At 32.2% G+C, this 23,568-nt stretch overlaps 1 long non-coding RNA gene across 2 annotated transcripts in view; it reads right to left on the bottom strand.

Moving 5' to 3' along the window:
* Positions 1–23,568, bottom strand: part of LOC112906422 — a 78,698-nt gene that overhangs the window by 18,096 nt on the left and 37,034 nt on the right. For both annotated transcript variants that reach the window (XR_003232335.1, XR_003232336.1), the window contains exon 2: positions 23,118–23,207. This is a non-coding gene — a long non-coding RNA (uncharacterized LOC112906422). The remainder of the gene's footprint in view (positions 1–23,117; positions 23,208–23,568) is intronic.

Below are 23,568 nucleotides of genomic sequence, written 5' to 3'. Positions count from 1 at the left end.
GTGTAAAATTACAATTTTTTAAAATTTCAATAACTTTTTAACGGTTTAGTGAATCGATTTGTAATTTTTACAGGAGTTTTAGAATTGAATGAGGAACGTTCTTCCAAATTTTTATTTGTCTCGTAGCATTTTGACATACCTCCCAAACATCCTTAAATTCTGCAGAGCCATTTACCCCTACTGTTTTTAATACTTTCTCAATTTTATTCTTCTACAACTTACATCTCAAAGGTTTCTAATGAGTTATCTTCTTGTCCGCAAGACTCATCCGTACAGTATTTAAAAATTAACCGACTGCGAGCACAAAAGTGTTTCTGTTAAAAGCGATCTTGCGATTTTCTTTGTTTTAAAGCTTTAGCACTTTTTCCAACCCGAGTTGTATTCAACTTTTTCTGTTTTTATTACGCATATTTGAACATATTCAAGCAAACACAAATAAGTTTACCATAGTATCTCATAATATGTTCACTTGGAGATTAGGCAATGTAGGACGCTAAACTAATTTATGTTAAGTATTCAGATTTTCAACTATTTTCTTCCTTTTCTCATTTTTTGTATTGAAACGTTATGACGATTGCTTCTCTGATATTGTGAGATTAAAACGGTTGTAGGCAATTTTAACTTATTAGTCGGTCAAATATCTTTGGAGATGTTTACTTCCCTTCACTTAATCAACAAGCTGTAAGATACTTACAGGTTTTATGAATCCTACGCATCTTTATTAATCATTTTGATTTTAAAAGTAAATATCTGCTTGACCCGCATTTCTCTATTTTTAAAATTTAGAATATGCTTTCATTCAATAAACATGGTTTTGAAGTTATATTCTAAAGACATTCCACTTGAATTATTTTCTCGAATTATCTACAATTTTTTATAGTTGTCTCAATTTATTTTATGTATAAATCTGCACGAACCCTGTCGTAGTTAGGTTGGAGCAACTAACGTTGCTTTTATGCTCTATTTTGAAAATTTCTCATGTTAATAAGCAGAACTTTTATGAATAGTAATACAGTTTTATAAAGGAATGAAAATTGTTTATTAAATTATAATATGTCTAATACGAAAATTAGCTGGACTTCTTGGTATTTCCTTAAACCCCGAGTATCCCACAGTTTTCTAATTTAAACCCAATACATTTCCTATTCTTTACTTCGGTTTCTACTTCTATTGTAGTATATTTCTAAGTATAGCTCTTCATGTTTCAGATGTGGTAATGTAAAAAGATAATCACGCTAGTTACTACAAAATATACAAGAATAAGGACTGAAATTAAATACAGATGAATTTTTCAAAATTTTATGGAAAAGAAATTAGGAGGAAGAAAGAAAAATTAGTATTCCAATTGAAAGGGAAAATAAATAATCGAAGAAGTTACAGAGTTCAACTACTACAAAAAAAGTAGGGAGTGGATGAATACTTATAGAAAAACTGAGGAAGAAAGCATTAGGGAAAGGAAAGGTATAGAGAATCGGAGAAAGAAATCTCAAAGAGAGTTTGAAAAAAGAATATTTTTATTGAAGACATTGATATTAGAAAGCATATTATTGTACGTACGGAGCGGAAATATGGGGGTAGAAAGAAAGAAAAGAAATTAAAAGTATTCAAATTTTATAATTAGATAGAAATGCATCGTAATTCTTCTATAAGAAGAGATCAAAACAGAAAAATTGGTCATAAAATATTCGAAAACAGCATTAAAGTACGAAGACAAATGATTAAATATGGTATTAAAAGAATCTATAAAAGTAAGGATATAAATCATAATGCATCGAATATTTAATACGTAGAATAGAAAATCATAAGGCAAAGATGGAGAAAAGAAAAAAAATTAATGTAAAGATGATGGGCGATCAAGCATTAGAGATGGAAACTGGAAAAAATGATAGCAGTGTCTGGGATGAGCCGGAAAGTTTAACTAAAGATATCGATAGACAGAAAATAAGAGAAAGAATAAGAAAAAAAATTCGCACAGAAGTACAAGAAAATATGGAAAGTAAGAAATGAAAAACCATATTTTTGAAAGAAGAAAGAGCAAGATGAAAAAACGAATTAGTTTTAATAGCAAGATTTAGATTGCAGCAGGATGACAAGTAACTGGGAAGAAGAAAATGTGTAGGTTGTGTAAATTGGAACCAGAGACGATTAAACACATTTTTGAGAGATGTTGTGTAACGGGAAATAAAGTAAAGTAATTGGAAAATCAAATGGAATGAAAGGATGGTGTAATAAGAATGAGGGAAATCTTATGGAGAAGAAAATACCACAAATGGCGTGGTGAGCGCCATCTGTAGTACGATGCTACATTTTAGGATTACGGTTGCTCCAACAAGGTCCATTTAAATATATGGATATCGACTTGCTGAAACGAATCCCGGCGTAGCTAACCTCAACGTGATAGGCACGTTACCATAATCGAATTAAATAATTCGAAGTGGTCTGTATTCTGTCCAAAATTGCCAGACGCGGATCGCGATTTCGATCTTTTTGGATCTCATCAGCGCAGCGCAGGCAGCTCCGACAGAACACAGACCAACCAAGTCGATATCTATATATTTAAATGGACCTTGTTGGAGCATACGTAATCCTAAAATGTAGCATCGTACTACAGATGGCGCTCACCACGCCATTTGTGGTATTTTTTAAAACGCGCTGCTAAGACAGCAGGTAAAGGTTGGTCTGTGTTCTGTCGGAGCTGCCTGCGATGCGCTGCTGGGATCCAAAAAGATCGAAATCGCGATCCGCGTCTGGCAGTTTCGACAGAATACAGACCACTTCGAATTATTTTATTTTAATTTCTTATGGAGAAGGCAAATGCCAGAAAAGCGAGAAGAATAAAAATGTTTTGTTTGTAAAATTCATGTGAAGGTATAAAGTAAATTTAAATGCACCTTGTACATATAAAACAAAATATTTCTTTTAATAGAGCTATCTTTCTACCTATCTATCTACCTAATTGCCACAAAAGTTGTTCACTGCGGACACTTGGTGACAATACACCCTTTAAAAGTGGGCTAAATAATTGTCCAGGTCTTGTAATGACTCACAACGATTGGATATTTTTACCTAACTAAGAAAACTGTACCTTGAATAAGTTTGCACAAGGGGCGAAACGTCGGTAAATTGTTTTCAGAATAAACTGAATCTACAACTCCTATTATTTCTCCTTTTTCTAGCCTTTCTTTTATATTTAATTAAGAAATATATGGAGTTTGGAACAGACTTTAATTGTCAAAATTGACCTGCCTCATTGTCTAATATAAAAAAACATTATTTATTAGTGAAATACTGGACTTTACATGTGCTGTGATATTCTTTTCCTTGTATACTAGTGACTTATCAGTAATTTTACGAAAAATGTACTTATTAGAAAGAGGAGACTGTGGTAAATATTAATTAAAAATTGATAATGCCTACGTATGAAGTGGGCGAAACACGTGTCCGTTCAAATAAAATTATTTGTGGTAATTAGGGGTGAGTATTCCTTTTAATTTTTAAAAATGTACTTATTTCATATGTTATATGTTTAGGGATGCTGGATGAGTGCTTCGTCCTTTCATGGTGCAGTTATTTTCATTCGACATTTAAAGAAAAGCTGAATATAAAAGTTATCCAAAATTGTTTGATTTTCCTCTGGTGGTGGACTATTGCAACTTTATTATTTATGTAATAATACCAAAATAAAGAAACACAAGTTTCTTTTGTCATAGTTGTATTTTAGAATTTGATAAAGTCTAATAATGATGAGAGATAGAGGAGATATATTTTTGGAGATTTTGTGAAATACTAACTAAAAAAGCAAACTTGTGTTTCTTTGATTTTGTATTACAATGTTTCACAATCACATCCAATCGCAAAATCCGTCGATTAATTATTATTTTTATGTTAATGTGAATGTGTAGGTTTATTGGCAAGTGCATTGTACATTAAGGAATACGTACATACACGTACTGGGTCAAAATCAACCTGTGAGTTTTCAATTACTCGGACATATCTCATTATGTGTTTCTACATTTATAAATATCCGTGTTCAATTTATGGAATATGTTTATAACGTGCGAATTAAGTGCCTGCATATTTGTTCGTTTTTATGTGTTTCTACCTATTTTGCCTATAGAAAATCAATTAGAAATTCGCTTATAATACTTACGCATATTGTGTTTTAAAAAGGTTTACCTTGCACCTTACTGTGACGATGACAAGTATTACTTCTATTGAATGATATTGGAATTGAATGTTAAAAGCAATCTAAGGAATTCTTAATTGTGGAACATCATAAAACTGAAATGGGTCATTTTATTGTTGTTATAGATACGTGCTGTAAAATATAAAATAACCTTCCATTATAAGTGTAATTGATGTCTTTAGCCGTATCTATTTTTATCAATGTCTCTTTGATGCAAAGTTAACTACCAACTTAAGTTTGAGAATATTAACAACTTTTATAATTTCTAATTTAATTTATTAAACGCTTCTTGTAATTTGCTTTTTTAAGTTTTACTGAGAAAGTCTCTAGAATTCATTGAGAACGAATTTCTAATACAAAAACTATGCTAAAAACCTACATGATGTTGGATACACTTGAAGGCGTAATTAAAGAAAATATAACACTAATTTTTGAAATTTTTTAGATTTTAAGTTTATGAACAACAACTGTCTATAAAATTTATGATTATTTCACTATTGAGCAACAAATACTTTTCAGAACCGAACATGAGAATATTTTATATTATTTACATGCATTGAAGACGTGCTGTAGAAAAATTCGTAATTTCAGCAATCTTTTCACACAAGCAATTAAGTAATGTTAGTCCAATGGTGGTGTTCCACATTGTTCGAAAGATTTTGGGAGTTCGGTTAGCTTAAGATGGTTTTTAGAGGGATAGGTGATATTTGCAGATAGACGGGGTTTAAAAAATACGAGGGATGTTTCTAACGTTCTGGTAATTTAGCTATAATTTTTATTATTTATTTATTTTCGTCAATATTACTATGTAGTTTTTCAACACAATCTCCATTTAACTGAATACATTTATCCCAACGATAAACTATTTTTTTTTAAGCCATTCGGAGTCTCCTCAATCCATCTATTTACGGCACTGTTTATGTCAGTTAAACTTTCACATCGAACACCCCGTAAGGGTTCTTTCAAATCTGGGGACAGATGATAATCATTGGATGCAAGATCCGGGGAATAAGGTGAGTCAATTCAAGCAATTCCCATTATAAATCGTTCAAAATAGCCTTCATTGTGTTGCAGTGTTATGTCTTGCATTATCCTGTTGCAATATCAGACGCTTATCAGACCTAACTTGTAGTGTCCTTTTTCAAGATCTTCGATGACATTAATGTTTCATTCATTTACCGACGTGCTTGGGCGCCCACTGCGTGGATCGTCTTCTAGTGATGTTCTACCGATTTTAAAACGATTGATGCACCGACTTTTGGATTCTGCAGACTAACCAAATACTCCTTGCAGACGCTGAATAATTTCTGATGTTTTCACACGTCTTCTTTCCACAAAAAGAAAATTGTCGCTCTTTGAGATTTTGCTGCGACTTCCATGGTTACAAAAACAGTGCTATAAAAACTCGTTTATATCAGTCGAACACCTAAATCAGACTAAACAATATTGCACTAGATAGTTGCATAAACATGTCAAGACTTGTCTGGCACCAATAACATTGCTTATAAGTTCTGCGTAATTTAATTATAGCACAATTCCCAAAACTTTGGAATTATCCCTCGTATATTTCAGACTTCACCAAATTATGCATTTTCGCTCGTTCGACAAAAAAAGAAAAAATGCCGTAAAAATGAGTAATTTATATATTTGGTGATTTTTGCTTCACCTGTATATTGGATGATTAAAAATGTTTTGCATGGCAATTTCTATAATTGTTAGTGGAGTTTTGTAGATATAAGACGAAAAAACGGCATACATAAAGAGTTATTGCTATTCAGATTGTGGATTTCTTACCATAAAAATTTTGCAGAAGTATAACATTAGGTTGTTCGCCTTAATGAGTTTCAATTTTAGGATGAATAATGGGTATTTAAATTTTTCTTATTTGTATTTTTATAATGTGCTCAATTGCTAGAAAAATCTTCAGAATTCTATGTATTAATTTTTCTTTTTTTTTTTTAATTAACGAATGTGAGCTCTGCACTTGTTATACAGGCTTTTTCGTACCATTTTAAGGAAATAATTGTGATAAATAATTGAAGTGTTAATTATCTTGTTAAATAACGTATCCATATAACTATAACAGTAAAGCTCCAGGTTCTCAAGGGGCGGAGTCAAATGATGTCTATTACGTATCGTTTCTTTCTCTACCATAAAGGACATCCCCAGGATTCCTCCAATCCTGGCTGATCGTTTAATACAGAAAAGAACTGGCTTGAAACTTTATAACGTATGACTACAGTTTTTTAATCTTATCTACTTTTATTCAATTTTCTGCAACTTGCTCTTTAATTAGCTTGAATTGTTTATAATTTCATTTTTACTGGTGTGTTGTAATTAATGCTACCATATAAGTTTGAAATTGAAGACATTTGGACTGTAAAAGTCCAGTATATTATAGTAAAATGCTATTTTAATGTAACAGTAATATCAGTTTGTGGCTATAACTTATAGCATTAAAAAACTATAAGCTAAAGCAGGAGGCGAAACGTCGGTGTTACTTTTACATCAATAAAATTATTTACAACCGTCTTTTGGTTGTGATTTTAATTCCTCTTACAACCGACGTTAATTAAATGGAATAAAATGCAATTTCTTGTTCTTTTTCCACAAAAGCAATTAGGAGCACCATTAGGAAATTACTTTTTATTATTCGTTATTCAGAAGCAACCTCGCTGTGAACGATGTTGAATATTATTAAATGAGTAGTAACTAATTGTTTTCAGTTCAACAGTTTTACCACATTTTTCGTTTGTTCTGATTTCTATTAATGAAAACAGTACAGAAGAAAGTTTCTCAAATTAGTTTGAATTATTGTACCAATTAGTACTCTAATTAGGCTCCTTCTCTAGTAGTTTAAAAATTTTACTAAAGATGAAACCCTGGGCGTCGAAACGCTTGTTAAGTCCTTAAACATTTTGCTTCGAATTTCGCATGATTTAGGGACAGAGTTTTACATTATTGTTGATGATACTGCAAACAATATTTAAAAATTTACTTTATAAAATTGAGAAATTCATCGTGTGCTTTTAATTTGTGGATTTTTCCCACGTAACAATAGATAACATCAAGTGGAATACTAATTGAGTTCTTTGTGGAATCCAGTGACAAATAACAGAAGATTTGACATTACTCGGAATTTAGAATGAACAACTAAAAGTGATCCGTTTCCTTAACACCGTAATATACATACATACTTATGCGTACATCCTTTTACCTAGTTAACTTAGGAAAATTGCTCAACTTTAACATACTAATTAAAATATTGTAGGATTAAAGAATGAGATTCTGCAAATTATTATTATAGGTGAGACATTTATAAGAATTTTTGTAGTGTTAGTCAATACATTAAAGTGAATTAGTTTTTTAACACTGTAGATAACCTTAAATTAATTAGGAAAAATTGTTGCTGCTAACACGCACCCGCCGGGAATCGAACCCGGGTTTCTGGTTTTACGCAGCATTGCTCTATCACTAAGCTACAAGTGGTGACAGCAGTAACAACGACGTAGGTCACAGAATCGTCGAACTAATGAGCAATCATTATTAACAATGATAATTTTAGAAGAATTTTTGTAGGGTTAATTTAAATACATTAAGGTGAATTAATTTTTCAATTAATTTTTACCACTAGGTATAGATAACCTCAATTAATGAAGAAAAATTGCATTAACTTCAGTAAAATTTTCGTTATTTTATTTTTCCTTCTTTGATATAGGTTACCTTCTAGGTAACTATATACCTTATGTCGATAAAAGCTATCATATGGAGTCAAACGCACACATATTTATTACATTAGTGACATGATGGTTTAAACTTTGAGATGTAATGATTGTCCCAAATATCTTTTATCTTTTCTCTGATTGGAATACGTTGAATAATGGTCTGTGTGTCAGATAGCTGTAAAAATGAAAACTTGGTTGAAGGAAAGGCAGGTATCTATAGAGATGTGACCTCTGACATTGACTTTTGTGTGGTTAATTATTATTTATTTTTTTCTCTCGAGATGCATTTCTCTTAGTCTCGTCCCTGAGACGATATTGAACTTATTTTAAACAAAGACTTTTTAAATTCAACCCTGTTCTATGACCGGAATACTACGCATTCTTAAGTAGAATTAAATACTTGATTTAAAAAACAATATTAGTCAAAAGGGTAATAAAAAAGGAAAGAATAAATATATAAATAATTTGACCTTACTCAACCTTCTGTTACGGAGTAACTTTGGTGATATATGATATATATGCTGTCCTGATGAAAACGGAAAATATTAAAATCGCGATCCATATTTGGTGATTTCGATAAGTTGTCAACAAGAACAGAATTTGTTTTAATTTTATTAAATAGAATGTTTATGTGCAAAGGAACTTGCCCTGGACTGTCTGGCTGGTGATCAACGCATAGCAAATTTGAAAATTTTCGGATTATTACATTAGAGTGCATTAAGAACGGATTTTACAAAAATAACATTCTAAAGGGTTCAAAAAGAAGAACGAAAATTTAAAAATTTTAGATTTAGTCGAGTGCGAGGTGTGACTCGAAAGATAATGAAATTTTGAGAACGACGCAAATATAATATGTTCTTCGATTTTATATCAGAATTAGTGATTATCGTTCTTGAGAATAACTTCTAGTGTCTAGTTAGGTACATACAAGGTCTGTTCAAAAAGTATCGCGAATTTTGTGTTTTTCAAAAATTATTTATTTATTCATGAATATCTATTTTGTCCTCTCCAAAATAATCCCCACCAGCCACAGTTAACGTTCGGAATGCGTCCGCGCACTTAATTTTGTTTTTCACACAAAATTTGATACAGATTCCTTGATCCATTTTTTGGAATACGCAAGACCAGCCAAAGAACACGTGCAAGCCAAGCAGCTGTCAAAAATTAACTGAACATTCAACATGACCGAATTTGAGCTGAGAGACATGAATACCAACATAACATCTCAAAAAAATCGAATATGCGTAACCCGCGGAAATTTAAAATTCGCGATGCTTTTTGAACAAACCTCGTATATTGCGGGCGAAACAATTCGGAAGTAGTATTTCCGTACGTCGCAAGTTCATGCAGCGAATATCAAATCAAAGGTCTCAACATTTTACGTTCACTAAAAGAGATTATGGGGTTATCGCTTAGGTACGTGGTTCGTTATAAGAATGCATGCATTTTCGTGAATTTTTTTCAAAACAGTTCGAGTTCTTAGAGACCCACAGCGGCTTTGGAAAGCCCTGTTCTACCATGGTTCCTGGAATTTTGCTATTTTAGACATTTCGGAGCGCTCTTTTCTCAGGGCATCTTCAGTGGTAATTTCGCAGGTGTTCAGTCTCATTCTGGAGTCGTCACGGTGGATTTTCTACGTTGCATATACGTTAATCTTGTGAATTTATTTATCTTCGTCTAGTGAGACTTTCCAAAATTTGCTGATATGTAACCTGTCGTTTCTGTTTATGTTGTTTCCAAAGCTTTACGTTTAGCCATTTTATAGAAACCCGAAGTTATAACCAGGACAGTTGTATCTGCGATGCGTTGGTCCATGTAGTCATTGCCACTTTTACAAGATATATGGTAAACGCTTGTGATAGAGGAATCTAGAGGGTCTTGATCGTAGATGATCCTTAACATTCCGAATAGGCAGAAATTATATTATTATTCTCTTTTTTGAGAGCGGCTTAGTTACCCGGCCTCTGACGATTTGAATATATATGGAAGACATGTTGTGAGTTTTATCTTTTTTCCTGTTGTTGTGGTGATTTCTAGAATGTATTACCTTCTACATTTCACTACAACTGCAAGCATTTGACTATACAGTCATTCGTAGGCGGTCCAATTCTGGTTGTAGATGCCCCTTGTTCGCGATGAGTTTGGCCCTGTTAACTAGTGTGTTGATGACTGTCATGTTTTAGGGCAGATGGTGTGTGTGTGTGTGTATTGATTTTTCTGTAGATGTAAGCCAGTTGCTCTGTTGTTGCTCTTTTCATCATACCGTCAAGGAAGGCAATCTTTCCATTTTTCTCTTGTTTCTTGTCGAAAAAAATGTTTTGGAAGCTAACTGTCTAGGTGGTCTAAAAAATGTTCAAATTATCTTTTCCGTGTGACCAAATAACGAAACTATTCTCTCCGTGTCGATACCAATGAGACGGATTATATTAGGCTGTCTTTAGTGCTGTTATTTCAAAGTGCATCATGTTGAATTTTGCGATTAACCGACTAAGTGGGCTTCCCATTGCTACTTCGTCGACTTATGTGTAGATATTATTGTTCTGGATGTTGGGCAGTGCGATTTCCTCTTCCGGAAAATGCGTCCGTAACAGTTCCACTGTTTCCAGGATATCTAAGTCTTTTAATCTGATGTTATTTACTTTCTCGATAAAGTGTCTCAAATTTTGAATATGGTGTTCGGAGATTCCTACGTTGGAAGATAACAAGGTGATCAAAAGTTTCGCCAGGTTAAATGTTGAAAATTCATTAATATCTACGATTGGGTTGAAAGTACATACTTGATTATCGTAAGAATTTATCACATAGTTTTGTAGAGAATTTTATGCTCTTCAAAAATGATCTTTATCACACATCTTAAATAGTTTTCTTTGGGTATAAGTTAATAAAACAGGCCCATGTATGTTATTTTTTCTTGGAATGTTGCTTAATTTTCAGTTTCGATGTCACTGCATAATTTACATAAAAATTTAAGGATTAAGTGTTGAAACTAATTTTATAATAAACTGGATTCCAGAAGTTTAGGAGTATGATTAACTATCCTACGCTTATCATTTTAGAAAATATGCTCTTTTAAAGTGTGATACGTATTCGAACGAAACAAATTTAATCTCTTGTATAGCAAAAGGAGAAGAAGTTCTCTCAAAAGGTAGAGGCTCATTTTTGACTATCTTTTCTGTCATTAGCTACAAGTTTAGTTTAAATATTTCTAATGCAAAATGTGGTAATCTTAGTTCCAATAAACAATTAGGCATCGAGTAAATAAGAAATTTATCATATTATTTTCAGTAAAATATATAACTTGGGGCAGTTCTTTAAATTAATATTTCAATCTCAACGACCCAGAACAAGTATGACCCACTAACCCGCGACAGTCCAGTCAGAACATTAAAAAAATCTGACGAAATCAAAAGAAAGTTACAGCAGTTATATGGAAACCAATTCATAAATAAGGAAGGAATCTTGTTTCAAAAAGACCTGATCATGCATTCAATGTTCATTTAAAAACTTGTTCCAGTCGTTCGGTTGTATGTATGAATTATAAATGTATAGAAGTAACGTATCAATTTCTAAAAACAACGTATGACTCGACTTGTCTCATATCTATTTCAACTGGTTTAAATTCTTTTTGAAATTTCAGATTTTTATTACTATAAAATCCAGCAATTCTGTGAGTTTCTTGTGCAATGTTTTATTATATTTAATACAATTAAAAAATAGCAGGCAGAGAATTTCTGACACTTTCTCCGTTTTGTATATAAAAATGAACACAACAGGAAACACAAAAACGATATAAAAACTAGTAAACACAATGCACAATTTCCACAAAAAACTAAATGACATGAGAACAACGTAGATGATAGCTCGCTAGACAAGGCAACACTAAATAAAAAATTATAATTTCGGGCGGATGGTTATGATTTAACCTATTTGAAGCAACTTTAATATATTGTTTTCTTGGAACAAAACATTTTTACTATTTGAAATTGTCAGTGTGCCCGTACTAGATTTTAACACTAAATATAAAAGAATAGAAAATTAACCACTGTTTGGAAAAAGGGATCTACAAGAATATCCTCAGAGTAGGTGTTCTTTGTTCCTATGTCTGGATAACACATGATTGAAATTTATAGAAAAACTAATTTTTGTTTTTCCTACTTCTTTTAAGTACCTTGTACTATTTCGTTCGCTGAAAAGTCAATTTATGCGTATGCAATTTCTTGAGTTTTTATAATTCTCACATCTATCGACGCATAACAAACTAGCACGTATGGCAGCAAATTTCATCATTTAAAACATTTATTGTGTCGATAAATAGAAAAATTTGAGCTAAGAAGAATTATTAAAAAAAAGTATCAGATTAAATGAACAAGACCAAGACTTAACACGCAAGATTACGACCAAGACCGAGACTATATCAGCAAGACCAAGACCAAGATTAGAAGTATTATAGTAAGACCAAGATCAATACCAAGACTGGAACAGTAAGGAGTGAAGATGAAAAATTGAAAATTTGGAAAAGAAACTAACATAACCTACCGAATCTTCATATATCCTCAATCTTAACTTTATTATAACAGGGTAAGAGCCGAGATGTGACATAGCACTGTTAATCTAACATTAAGTTTGGTTCCGTTCCGAAATATGGAAAATAAATAAAATTGAATTGGTTTTGAGAAATAGGTCTTGAGTATTTAAATGAAAATTCAATTAGCAAAAACAAAAGTACCGAAAAACCTAAACCAATTGTGAAGATAACATATAACTACTACAGAAAATCCCTTTGTAAGTTTCAGAAAATGGATGTCAATAATAAATAGGAGAGATAGATTGGTAGGACACTTTTTCAGGCATAAAGGGCTAGTTAGAGTCACACTAGAAGCAGAAGCAGGAATTAAAAGTAGTAGAGGTATCCTTAGATAAGATTATTGTTCACAAATAGATAAAGGGTGTGGGATGTTCTAGTTTTAGGGAAATGCAAAGATAGCTCAAGATAAGAAAATGTGGAGATGCGTGTGTAACCAATTTTAGGAGTGACGACCCTATGATAATCATGATTATGATCATGAATGATGTGTAAATTCTGTTGGATATACATCTGCACCTGGGGGCGGTAAATGTAATGCAGTTGTTCGAAAGTCTTGCGAACACTATAAAGTGCCAATTATAGCAGAAATTGACAAATAATGAGTATTTCAGAAACTGAACAATGATAATGTCTGATTGCTTAATATTATAACAGGGGCGAACTGACCAGAAGCGAGCTTGGGAATTCCCCCTGGGCACCCGCGATACAGGGCTTCTGCATGCCTAAACATTAGGTATTAGAAAGAATAGAAGAACAGAGGATTCTATGGAAGTTAATAAGAAATAAGCGAGATAGGTTAGTAGGACACCTTCTCCGGCATGAAGGTCTAATCAGAGACATATTAGAGGCAGAAACGAGAGTTAGGAGGGTAGATGTAGACCTAGATTAGATTACTGTTCGTAAATAGTTAAAGATGTGGGTTGTTCTAGTTTTAGGGAAATGCAAAAATTAGCTCAGAATAAGAAACAGTGGAGATGAGTGTCCAACCAGTCTTAGGACTGACGACCTTATGATGATGATGATGATGATGTAAAATGGGAAAACAGCATAAAACACAGTTTTTACAAAATTCGTAGTTTGCTTCAGAGTGTTCTTCATCATCATCATTTGATTCAATGTCAGAAAATGCTTTAGCGTCTTCATATTTACGTTCATATTTTTTATTTTAGACTTTAAAGTTCCTTTGACTCCTAGAATTCCAAGGTTCTTTAATAGTCCCAGTCCGCCCTTGGATCATAAGATTATGATAAGAAAAGACAACGTGCACGATGTAGCTCGTTTTCTAGCAATTTCTTTGGTGTGAACAGCAATCTAGTTATCGAGACTGCGTATGGCGCGCTGATGAGATATAATAAGTTCAAAATCCCAATCCCCGTCTGGTAATTTTTTGATTTGATCAATTTCCAGCTAAATACATAAATGTTGTTATTAATTGTTTTACGTGCCCATTACATACCTATGTAAGCTGTCGAATCAGTTACACAAGTTGAAATACCTTAGTTAAGGTCTTGTCTAACCCATGAAATACTTCAGTAGTAGAAAATAGTCATCAGATGATGATATAGTGTTTCCATTGGGGTATTAAATGTAGTAGGTGCAAGGTACAATATAGTTGTTGTTTCGCTTGAACGACGAATGTACTTATTATTAATTATGATTATGACGGGTACCCACATATATTGATAGAGTTCTTCACAAATATTGTAGTAAGAACGGATGTGTTTGTGTGCGACCGGGCACACGTGTGCGTGAACGATTATCGATTCGCCGACTAGCCGCGGGCGCCTTTCTTCATGTGCGCCGTATTTGTAAATGTGTGTCGTACCTGCGTTTTGGGAAAGCAGTTAAACAGTTCAGGAAAAAAAATAAACTATCCGGACGTTTCCAGAAGGTTCCCGAAAGTAAACAAAAGAGTATTTGAAGGAAGAGATGATCACCGAGAGGAGTAGAAATAAATTGACCGTTGCAGAAGTGAATCAAGAAATAAATTGACAGTGATAGAAGTGAAATAAATAGCGCAGTGAATAGTGATATATCAACAGTAGTGTAAATAAACAGAATAATTCATAACCTAAGTTTAGTAATATTTTAATAGTGTTTTTAAGTTCATAATTAGTGTAAATAAATAGTTNGAATAATCATGATCGTATATTCTCATTGGATTTTCACTTTTAAGTGCAATAAATCTGAAACATTTGTGATGTACTAATTTCAATTTTTTTAATTTGGATGGTGTAAAATGGCGACAAAATAGGAGAACAATACAATAGGACTAATACTTTTAATTTCTTTTGTTGAGCGTATGATAAAACCTAACATACTAATGTTTGAAGTCAAAATTCTTTTCAAAGATCACACAAAGCTCTTTTATATTGTTCACAGACTCAACTTCATGAATCTCAACTTTATATTCATTTGCTTTACAAAAAGAAAGTACTTTGCAGTTTACTTTGAGATTATTTAAGCAGATCCAATTATAAATACTAACCAAATCCTTTTGCAACCGAACATGATAATACAGATTTGCAATGCGACAATATATCATCTGCATGAAAATTATAAACAACAGGGGACCCAAATGAGACCCTTGCGGAACCTGCGAACGCATCAGATACATTTATTTTTATTTTAACAATACGTTCACGATTTGCATATAAGAATATAAGGAGATCCACTTAACAGTATCAAATTTTAGGCCAAAATTAATAACTTAGCAAAGCCCAGAATCATTTAGTGTGTCTGATATACGTATACTAACTGTCAGGGTTGGATTGGGCAAAACTTTTTGATCGGGAATTTAAAACAAAATCGGTGCCATTGATATCGGATGTAACAGCCCTTTTAAAAATGATGGTATATATACCTATAAGAGTTAATTTAATATTATTATATACATGAAAAAATTACATCAAAAAAGTCGTAAAAATAATGAAAGGAAAATTGTTTTACTTTATTGTACTAATTAATTGAATTAAATTTTATTTTTTCAATACTTTAATCGTGATTTATAGCCAAATAACTAATCGTACTTTAACTGGCGCCGTTTTTCAAAAATAAGGCAGTGGCGCACCGGGAATTTTTCCGAACTCCCCAGTGGCCAGTCCAACCCTGATAACTGTTCAGAACAACTTTTGTCGAAATGGACCTTCCATTGACAAATCTATGCCGATTACGTAATCACACACTATATATTATAGGCATATTTTAGTTAATTTAGTTGCTACAATAGTCAAAGGTTTTAGTTATAATTTGTAANTATTTAGATGGTAAAATTAAGTTAATTACTTTGACGTTTGTTAGAATACTTCCATGTACAATTTTTTTACTATTACTTTTATTTTTTTTATTGGGATTTGTACGAAGTTTAAAGTTCGGAGCATTTCTTAGGTTAGTGCTTTCATTCTTATTTTACAAACTTACGAGTTTTAAACTTAGTTGACACCCAAAAAAATAATAGAGAAAGTTCGATGAAACTTTAAGAAGAAACAGGGCTTTTCAAAGTGATCTGATACAGACAATTCTTTTACGAAAATGTCTGTAAATGTTTAGAATGAAGGTCATATTAGAGGAAAAAACAGAAGTTAGGAGGGGTAGAGGTAGACCTAGATTAGATTACTGTTCGCAAATAGTTAAGGATTTGGGCTATTCTAGTTTTAGGAAAATGCGAAGTTTACCTCAGAATAGGAAAGAGTGGAGGTACGTGTCAAACCACTCTTAGGACTGACGACCTTATCATGATGATAGGAATCACGTTTCTTAACAGAAAACTGATAAGTTTACAAAAAATGTAGATAATGTACGAACGAAAAGAGAATGTTACTTGTCCAGTAGGAAAGTACCATTACGGAATATTTTCGACTAAATAAAGTTATTCCAAATACCTATATGCTTATTTAAGGGCTATTTCGCTGCATCATCCACCACTTTCTCCGCACCCTATTGTATCAGTTAGGGCTGGGCAAATTATCCGATTAATTTAGTTTCTAAATAATCGATTAATTGGGTTAATTGGATTGATCGATTATTCCAATTCTATTATTGATATTGAGCGACTTTTCTAATTCATCGATTATTCCGTATTCCAATTAATCGATTAATTAAATAATCGGTTAATTGGAATTATCTATTGTTAGATGTAATAGTCGTCTATATCTACTAGTATTGTGATCAGTTGGTTTTTGTTAGAATTTAATCTCATCGGTTTCGTCAAATTAATCAAGTCATCCAGGGACGAATCAGAAATCTATCGCATTCATTATTTTTAGCTCATTCATTAAGTGTTCCTATGTGTTCTCCCACCTTCTATTCGACACGGTTCGTTAGTATTATTTGGATTGTCCGGCAAGTTGTACATGTACCTATGTATGTACGCACATATAATGTATGCACGGTGTCCATTTCGAGTGTGCTATCTCGGAAACGGAAAAGCCACAACAGCGATTAATTAGACAAACTGGGTAGTTTTTAGGAACTATTCTTAATTAGTCTACAGTGTTGCTAAATTTTACTTAGTTTCTGATGTGCAAGAGTTTTTTCTCAAAATTGTCTAAAACTTCAAATTACTTTAGTTTAGTTCCATAAATTCAGTAGCTACTTCACCAATATAGGGTTTATAACCTTTTCTTAATGAATTAATAATCTTCAACTTCCCGTTATTGTTAGAAATTATTAATAATTTTGATTCAAACCGTTCATTGCCAGTAGTAAATGAGAGAAATCGTTATTAATAACTCCAATAATTCGTTTTTGTTAAAAAGTTTCAAACGACAACACTTTGTGAAAAGTCAAGGCACTGAGCTAATTATAAGAGAGTTACAAAAGAACACTTAAAGCAATATAGTTCTCACTATTTTATTTAAAAATAGACCATCTTATCTATTCCAAAAGAGACTTCCTGTTCGAAGTGGTAGCACGTGCAAAGTTTTCTACTTTAATAATAAACGATATGAAGATAATGTAATAAATGAGTGAACACAAAGAAAAAGTTTAGTCCTTATTTCTAATAAATACAGTATACGTAGCATGTTACCGTATTTCTGATGCTAGACGTGAAAGTAATTGTCCGGAGCATCCTAATTATTGTAGTCAATATTAAATGTGTGAAATGTGAAATTTATAGTTACAATTTTAATAAAAACGTTGTATACTGTTCTTGTTTACAAATTTACAAATGATAACTTACGCTTATGTGCAAATAGGTTAGAACATGAAAGTATTCTAGATAAAATAATTGAGTCTATTTTGTTGATGCTGTGTTGTATCCTTTTGTGAATAAATTTATTTTAATAAAGAACACTAGTTCCGCCATGAATTTGCCACTTCCCCTAATATCTACCACTACAAATTGTGTATCACTTAATAATCATTTGAAAATTTGATAGTAATAAAAGTCACAAGATCTAATTAAAATTAACATACAGCTATGTACAATTCGTAATAATAGTATATTTGACTTCCCATTAAATATATCTATGATGGATTTTGTACAACTATTTTAACCATGATGGGTGCATGCTAAATATTTTCTAGAACATTTAGCGAATTAAAATCATTTGTTATTTTTCCAGAAAGCCATCTCATAAGTAATATCATTATCATCATACGGTCATCAGTCCTAAGACTGGTTGGACACGCACCTCCACTCTTTCCTATCCTGAGCTAATCTTCGTATTTACCTAAATCTAGAACAACCCACATCCTTAACTATTTGCGAAGAGTAATCTAATCTAGGTCTACCTCTACCCTTCCTGACTCCCGTTTCTGCTTTTAATATGTGTCTGACTAAATCTTCATGCCTGAGAAGATGTCTTAATAAATTATCTCGCCTATTTCTTATTGCCTTCCATTGAGTTCTCTGTTCTCTTACTCTTTCTAACACCTCTTCATTTTTAACGTTCTCTATCCACGGTATCCCCATCATTCGCTGTAACACCACATTTCGAACTCTTCTAACCTTTTCTTTTCCGCCGCGCCCACTGTCCATGTTTCGCACCCGTACAGCGCCGCGCTCCAAACATACACCTTTAAAAACCTTTTTCGAATTTTTAATTTAACCATTCACGAGCATAGAAGTGACTTCTTTTTATTATAGGCGACACGATCCTGCGCTATACTCTCATATTATATCCTTTATATCCATACTACTCCTTCCGTCCTGATATATCTGACTTCCTAGATACCTAAAACCAGTCACTTCTTCTAATTTTTCGTCTCCTATCTTTATATTCGCTGTTTCCTTATTTTTTCTTCCCTTGCATACCAGCATTTTTGTTTTACTTTTATTTATTTTCATACAGTACTGTTTTGTCAATACTGCTTCCATTTTATTTAGAGCTATCTCTAACTCCTCCTTGCTAATGCTGCTATTTCATCTGCAATTCTAAGCATACTAATCTTTTGCCCTTTTATATCTATCCCTACAGTTGTACTATCTTTAATGATCTTGACCGCGTCTTAAATGTATAGATTAAAAGTAGTGCTGGCACTGTGGATCCCTGTGTGACTCCTTTGCTAAAATTTACTATTTCATTCATATCGTAATAGAGGCAATTAAAAAAAATTAATTAGAACATAAGTTCAGCATTTTTTAAATGAACATTGAACGTATAGGGGAGAGTGCGGAGCTTATAAATTACTTTTAAAAAAGATATTTTTGTTACTAGAAGCATACATGAAGGTGTATGTATGTAGTCCTATGAAAATAAAGCAGTAAAAGGTTGTACAGTAGACAATTAACACCATTTTCTGTTATCTCTCACCTATATGACCACTTTACCAGAGGATAAAGCTTTAGGGCACATGGGGCAGTTCAAATTATGTAGCACATCTATTGTTATGTAAAATTTACGGTTATAAAACAATAAACAACATACGGTTAATAAAACAATAAATTCATTAAAATTAGTTAGATAATTTTGACTTGGTTCCTTAAGGCGTATGTATAAATGATTGTCAGTCTGTTCAATTTTGTCAGTGTGCTATTTTTTGTAGCTTACAAAAAACTGTTGGTGTAAGATAAAAAATTAATTGGTCAATGTTAATGTCCGATATCATCGAATGCCTATCACCAAATTTTGCATTTTCGCACAGGAGAAAACTAAATTTTTATGAAAACGAAAAAATTACAATTTTCGATTGTAAATGACTGAATTTGCTGTAGAAATCATAGAATTTATTAGGTAACTTGTTGGTTGGTTGCTGTTGGTTTTTGACAACTTTAAGTCTAGTTAAAAAAAAAACCTGTGTATCGGGATTAAAAGCGGAACCTGTATAAAGAATAGGTGCAAATTGTATGTTAAAATGGGAGTTGAAGAATTGACAAATTTTGTTTTGCAAAAGTAATGGCGTTAAAAGTAATTATGGAAGCTGGTATAAACGAGAATCAATTCAACCAGTATCTCGGAGGATAACTTTGGGTGGCAACTTGACTTCGTCCAAAAAAAAAGCCAACAGCCCGAGATAAGAATGTTCAGTCTCTCAGAGTCTCTGAGAGCGAGACTCGAGTCTCCGTCTCTCATGAAGTCTCGTTGCTGAGAGAGACTGTCGAGAGGCAGTCAAAAGAACTGTTTAGCGTCTCTGAACGAGAGACTCCAGTCGCTCATAGAGAGATCCTTATTTCGTACCCAGTCTTTGAACAAGAGACTCGAATCTCTCAATAAGTGATTTCAGAGATCCCAGTCTTTCTACGAGAGACTCGAGTCTCTTAATTTTTTAGTTTTATTCGTTCAGTCTCTTTGTGAGAAACTCGAATCTCTGAATTAACAATTTTATCGTTCGAGTCTGTGAGAGACGCTCTTAGAAACGCTGAAAGACTCTTAGAGACTGGAGAGAGACTGAAAATTTTTGTCTAGGGGGGTACAATCATATTGTATTTAATAATTTTAAAAAGTTTCAATACTACTGACATACAGCTAAATTTATTGATAATATGTAAGAGGAACGTTTGTTTTTTAAGGTTTGCTATTAATTATGTTAGACGTATTGTTATTTACGAATAAATTGTCAAACCAAGCTTTCCGTTAAACGATTATGTAAGTTTTACAGTCGCGGGAAGGTTATTTTGCTCATATCCTATGTATACGTGTGTCTGCTTGTCGATGATTACTGAAAGAAAGAAAATCCTTTATTAAGAAATCATTTGTGTGCTTTCAATGTAATCAGACGGGTGTGGTCTTTTCGCTGTGTGATCATTAAGTGTGTTGGTTCAACAATTTGTGGTGAGTTATCAATGAATATTTTTTTCTTGTTATTACACCCTCATTTTATGGGAAAAAAATTAAGACAAGAGGTTTTTGTTTTACTGATCAGTAATGGGGATACCACAGGCACTTTGGTGCGGGGATGTTAGCCCATATTTGAAATTGGATTGTTGCAGCTGTGATGGACGCGTGTGTTAAGCACCATCAATAATGATTAGCTAGGGAGGCTATTGAGTGTGAGAATCGTTTGTAATGGGTGAATATTTCCCCATAAACAGCAGTAGTCGGTTGTCATTTTAAGCTACAGCCAGACCTTAGGATAAATTACACACGTCTGCGAAATTTTTTTTTTGAAAAGCATGAAAAAATCGAAAATAAACAAAAAAACGTGATTTTTGAATTGACTTTTTTCTTAAAAAGTAATTCTTTGTGTCCTTACGATTTTTTTATATACTTAAAACATATATAAATCATGACCTCGATATCTAAACATGAAATAATCACCATTGGTCAAGTTTTACAAACTGTTTGATCAAACCAAGTTTAATGTAAAATGGTGGAAGCAATACTTTATTCTTTCAAACTCGTATTGATGACATTTTTCACTCCGACTTCCAATTGCATTTGGACAGAAATACCAAATAACAATGATTCTGATTTACTATAAGTCCACTGTCTTAACACTTCAACATAAGCGGCATATTTTATCGTAACTCAGTGTTTATCTTGGTGACAACTTCATTCTGAAGTAAGCTTAATAAGCATTTTTTACACAATCTGTTATATTCAATCTTTGCTTAACTATTGTATATTGTCCGCAAATATAAAAAAATACATTAGAATTGTTTTTACAGAAGCCATAGTTAAAGATAAATGAAACACAATATTTTATTACACGTTAATATTATATCTCTTTCAATAATGGCGCGCTATAAACTATTTTTTTTTTCAGGCGGTGTAAACGACTATAGTTACTTTCAGACTATCTAAAATAAAGTAAAAGACAATATAATGCTCAGTCAGAGAGTATTAAATAGAAATATAAGCTATAAAATGAATTTTGTAAAAAAACAAATAAATTTGCTGATTCAAAGAGCTGTATGTATACATATACATATATTAATCTACATACAAAAAAAAATGTGACGTGATACGTTAAAACAAAGTTTATATTTACAAATTATAGACCAACATTTGCATGCTTAAGATAAATTTATATAAAAAACTTTTTTATCGCAGACCTGTGTTATTAATTAAAGGATCTGTTACAAAATTAGGTACTCATGTTTGTTTTTTTCTTTTCCTGCTAGATAGAGAGAGTGAAGGGGAAAACGTAACCGTTATCAGTGAATAAGGGAACCGGAGTACGGGAGCATCACCAATGCTATTTTTGTTTATTCTTTACTTCTGAATTGGAGATTTGGCTTTGTTTTTGAGCGCCGGTTAATTTAAGTTATTTAGTGCCTACCTAAACGTTTTTTTTTTCGATCTAGTAGTATTTATTTTTAGTTTTTTCTTATAAATATTAATACATACATATCACATCAAATCTTTATCTCTACCTTCTTCATCATTTTAAAGCGTAGTTAGAAAACGTGGCAACGTCGCATTTCATTACGGAATTATTGTAATGAGTTTAACTTTTATTTTTTTTACTAAAATCTACACTGCAATTAAGTTATACGCTTAAAGACTGACCTGTGGAAGCTTATGTTTTGCGAGAAGATGCAAGTCTTCTTTGTACGCGAGGTTCTAGATTACTTTAGTTGGTAAGAGAAAGGTTAAACTTTACATAGGCTGTTGTCATTTCCCTTTATGATAAAAGCAGTATTAATATTAGATGATAATATAAATTCAATGGTAGTGTGCCATACTTATGAAAAATATATTTACATAATATATTTTATACTTTCGTGTCCCTTATTGTCCTTTATTCTTTCAACATTTTCATCATTTATATATACTATAATATACTTTATAACACCATTGAAATTATAATATTTCAAGATAAATATTTTATTTCACTTCGTTGATTTTTGTCTTCTAAATATTATTTCTTTTATGAAATGTTTCTTTTGTATTTTTTAATGGTACAAATCTTACGCTATGCTGATTCGGAAAATTGATGAAAAAAAAAACTGTTATTGTAGTACGAGTACCTACGTTATATTTTTTGCCCGAATACATTCTTATTTCGGGAGAATAAGAAGTACCAAAATGTGCACTGCTTACTCATATGTTCACTGTTTTTCAAATATCAATTTTATAGTATAGAAAAATATCACTTTTTTTTATTTGTCCTAAACCGATGTGCTCTACTCACTGTGACTACTCCCAAAAACACTTAACATTCCTGCACTCAAATCCTTGAGGAAATGTCAAAGGTTTTTTAAATATAAATTTTATAAAATAAATTTTCTTACCGTATTATTGTCGATGGTCAAGTAAACGGTGTCTAAGTAGAATCCATGGAAATTCAAGTCTATTCTGATTCCGCGAAGAGTTGTAAAAAACTGTGAAAAGCAAAATATAGAATTAGGAAAACTGAGCCCACAAATATTTCTTAAAAGTATGTCTCTCTTTTACTGTTTAATTATATCCATTGTTAATGCTCTAATAACCGTTTTGATATCCACAAAACATCTATTCAAAAATTTAAACTGTACCTATTTCTTTTTTTACTCTATCTCTACGATATTAACGGTCTTTTTCAATGAAAGATGTCACTGCGTAATTTTATTATAATGAATAAAATTTTTAGTGTTTTTATTTCTGTTAATAAAATATTCTGTTACTGGCGAATGATGAGAATACTGTAAATAGAGAAGATTAGAAATGAAGAGGTATTAGAAAGAATAGAACATAGGACTCTAT

Source organism: Agrilus planipennis, unplaced genomic scaffold (assembly GCF_000699045.2).
Source record: "Agrilus planipennis isolate EAB-ADULT unplaced genomic scaffold, Apla_2.0 scaffold127, whole genome shotgun sequence".
NCBI classification, from domain to species: Eukaryota; Metazoa; Arthropoda; class Insecta; order Coleoptera; family Buprestidae; genus Agrilus; species Agrilus planipennis.
This window is presented reverse-complemented; position numbering and strand designations above follow the sequence as displayed.